This window comes from Carassius gibelio, chromosome A13, assembly GCF_023724105.1.
Source record: "Carassius gibelio isolate Cgi1373 ecotype wild population from Czech Republic chromosome A13, carGib1.2-hapl.c, whole genome shotgun sequence".
Classification (NCBI taxonomy): domain Eukaryota; kingdom Metazoa; phylum Chordata; class Actinopteri; order Cypriniformes; family Cyprinidae; genus Carassius; species Carassius gibelio.
In genome coordinates, this window is record NC_068383.1 from 615,913 (window position 1) to 620,273 (window position 4,361).

Here is a 4,361-nt window from a genome sequence, read left to right on the forward strand (position 1 = left end):
GTGTCTTCTCGGATGCAGCTTTTGTAGTCGTCCTCTGAGCGGTTTCAGCTGGGTCCGATCAGCCCGCGGTGATTGTGTGCAGGTGGATCTCCTCTGTTGCCAGGGCAACGCTGATCGGTGCCTGGGACACGGCTCACAATACTTTTTAATGAATTAAAATCAAAAACGAATATTATCTGATTATGTAATCCGAATGAAACTAAAGCGAGGTCATCATCATCACTAACTTCAGAGGCATCATGTCCATTCAAAGTGAGGGGGCATTTTCCCCCTCAGATTTCTGAGCCAAGTGGATTTTAAATGCAGTTCCAAAAGACTAAAAACAGACTAATAATATTTATATATGATACATTCACACCGGTGTAATTAGATTGTTCAGTGCAGCACATCTGCTAAATTCAAATCTGCGTTCTTGCTTACACACACACGATTCTGTTGATCTTATGAATGAAATGGTCATTTATGTAATTTATTCTTACCTACATTAGTTAAAGTGTTATTTTAACATAAACCTGTAGAAATTTTACTAGTTGTGCTTTTATTGCCAAACTGAAATAATATTATATGAAATAAAACTTTAGCTTTTTTGTGATTCAGATATGTTGTTATTCAGAGTATTTCTATTTGTGAACCAAAGAAGGCTACATTTTTTTAAAATAAAAATATTAAAGTAGGCTATTACAGGGCTAAACTGTTTGACTCAAATTAAAAGAATAAAGAGTTTAATTTATATTAAGGTTTATAGGGATTTTAAGATGTAGCCTAATTAGTGATTTGAATAATTAAGTTACTTATTGAGCAACTAGGTGACTTTTCAGACGGAGTAATTAGTAAAGCAATTTAAATACAATATTGATAATTTAATTAGTAATAGTAATTAATTACTTTTTGAAAATAACTTACCCAACACTGATATTGTGACACCAAAACCATCATCCAACATCTCATTCAGAGACCCTTGTGGCTCTCTCAGCTCAATACCTGCAAAATTGCTTTCATATCTGTGGGCAGAGAGGTGCTTGGGGTAGTCAGAGCCAACCTCTCCACAGGCATTGGAAGAGCCTAGACTATGACCTGAAAATACAATTAAAATCAACAGTGATCCATGGAACATTTGGAAGTCATCCGGTGTGACCACAGACAACATTTGAGAGAATGATTTGACCTGAAGCATCTATGTGTTAAGAAAATTAAGAAAAAGTAATAATTATCACAGTTTTACAGTTACATGTAAAAATGTTTGAAAAATAAATAATTGTAATGTGTTTAGTCATTACTGGCCTCAAATTTTATAATTAGTACCGTTTTTGGTACTGTATGTAAGTGCAATTAAGAATTCCCCCTGGTGGCAATAACCAAGCTTGGGAAACTGAAGTGTGCTAGAACTTATTACTATATTTATTCCTCATTCCACAAAGCAGATAATTTCAAAGCATACAGTATAGCTGAGATAGTTTGTAACTGTTTTAACACCAATATAAGGATAATATTATGTGAGTCTTTTAAGTCCATGTTGGTGTAATATTTGGTCTTCAAACGGAGGCTGATGAAGTCTCCAGTATGTCTAGGATTGGCATCCTGTAATAAAAGCAGGAGAACAAATGGAGAATGATTAGCATAGTGGCTCTTCATTTTATTTCAGACAAAGGAGATCCATGCATTGCTACAGTTTCCATGTCATAATTGTAATGGAAAACCTTTGGCTTAAAGAGATGTGTTTTTATTAAAGTATCACAATATCATTATATTAATAATATTCATGTTTTTGCAACAAATTTGAGGCCATTAAATCATTCTAAAACAACAACAACAACAACAACAACAAAAAACACCCATAGGAGGGTAATGTCGAGATAAAAGTTGCATGGTCACAGTTCCATTTCCTTAGCTTATTCATGCTGTGATGGGAAGCATTTCCTGTGCTTTCATACAAAGCCATATCTTATCCTAAAGCAAATCTCTTGTTTCTCTCAACATTAGGCGTTTCTTAATGTCAAGGATACTTCCTTGGCAGGACTGATCCTTCCAAGTCACTTCCTTCAGAGGCTAGGCGAGACTCCTCTTTAGCGTTCGGAGAACACGTTAATGGAACAGGCTAGCAAGTGCACGTAATTGCGTCATTATGTCAGTGAAAAGGTCCGTTTGAATGGTATCGATAAATTACTTTGGACAACTTAACTAGTTATTTATAAAAGAAATGCCGATGATGCAACCAAGTTTACATTTGTTAAATAACAGGTCCGGTTCAGTTAACCATTTGTATTTGTATAATAAACAATATCAATATGGTAGTAATTTGTACTGGCATTTAAATGTTAAACTTTACTTATATTTACTACAGTTATAACAAATGTTTGGTAACATAAATAAAAACCGTTAACGCTCCGACTCCGCTAACAGTGATTTGAAAGCGCGAAGAGCGCGAAGGATCGCATATGCATCCTTTCCTGTGTATGGCATATTTTTCGAACTAAGGACTCAGTTCTTGGTTGAAATTCTGAGGATACTCGACTTTGGAACAGTCCTTCGACAGATGTCGATGACGTAGCATTCTCGAAATACTGGCTTCCAAGGATCATTCCTTGACATCGAGAAACACCTATTGTCTCATGTAAAAATATGTACTGGATTGTTGAGTGCAGGTGTTGGCTGCAACAGTGCATGATTGCCTGGCATTTCAGGACCTCACACATTTTTTTCTCTTTTTTTTTTGTTCCCCTATATTTGTTATTTTTGCCTTCCTTTCCTTTAAAAAATGTTGCATTATATTCTCTCTCTTACCTCTTACTCCTTTGACTATGTTGCATATTCTTATAGCAAGAAGGTGGGTGGATGGGTAAGGTGCGAAAACTATTTGCAGTGCAACCTTTAATATGCTTCAACTGTACAAAAAATGTTGTTAAAATATACAGTCAAGACACCATGTTGGAAAAGTCTGCTATTTGAGGTAGAGAGTTGTTAGAGTATGTCTACCATGGTCAATTGTTACAGTTCATTCAGTTAGATGTGCAAAACAGCAATGTAGTGTTTCCTTAATGTAGTGTTTTTCAGAACTGCTTGTTGGAAAACAACTTATTCAAACAGCTGGGATTGTCACACTACAGAGAGAGAGAGAGAGAGAGAGAGAGAGAGAGAGAGAGAGAGAGAGAGAGAGAGAGAGAGAGAGAGAAAGAGAGAGAGAATAGTAGTATCACTGGCTAATGTCACATTATGTTGTCTCTTCTGAATCATTACATATGCTCTACTTGAAGATGTTTATTTTCATGAAGAAATTAACCTATGGGTCATAAATTATGTTCCTGCTTTGTAAACATTGGATTGTCAAAATTAAAGGATTATCCCTGAAACTAAGAATAGAAGACTCTAAAACTAATGTGACATAGCAATCAAGCTGATCTAAATTTGCTATGACTACATGAATGTTCACATATGTTTAGCTGATCGCTATTAGAAAGGAGAGTTTGTCTGAGAGTAAAACATGCTTCATCATTTGATATTGAATTGGAGCTCATGGAATGAAGATGGAGAGAGACAGACTGGGTTCTCTCACAAACCAATTAAAAATAAGAGCTCACGATTGCACTGCCATTCATCAAGCCTTGCATCACCATGACAACAACACCCATCTCCAGCAGCCCATGTGTGTTCCACAGAGATGAGGAAAAGATATCCATTCTGTATATTAGAGTCAAATCAGAAATACAACACCTTTGACAGCTTGGCATTGCTACTTGTAAGGTGTCATGAATAGAAAAACAAATTACATGCAGGAGATCAAACCAATCAAAAAATTAGCTGCAAGGTGAAATTGCTCCTCCGAGATGACAGCAGAATTCGCCACACATATCAGGACTGTGAAATCTATTTCTGGCTTTGTAAACTGCAGGCAAGCATCGGTTATCCAGGCTTTGGCTGCAGTGTTGCTCTGCGTGATAAAACATTCTCGACTGTGGCTCGCATCAGTGTGTGTTTCTGTGGCAACAGCTTCCCTCAAACCATGTGTGTGTTTGCCGGTGTGTTGTAACGTTGTGTATGTGTGTGTTTGTGTGTGTGTCTGTGTGTTTGTATTCTCTAAGCGGGAAGTTGAAATCCCACACAAGAGGAGGGGGCGACCATCGATCTATTCTTCCAGAGCTGAGCTGAGAGCTGGGAGGTGTAGTGGGGAGCTCTCGGCATAGCTAACATCCCGTCAGGTGACTCCCTCATGCTTATCAGGATTTGAATAGGATCTCAGCTCCCTAACAAGCCTTCACAGTCTCTGCTGCATGTGTCAAGAGAACAGAATGTAATAGTCACTAAGGCTGCTCAATAAAGATGTTGGAGTACATTGCATACACATCATATTTTATTCACTTTGTGGC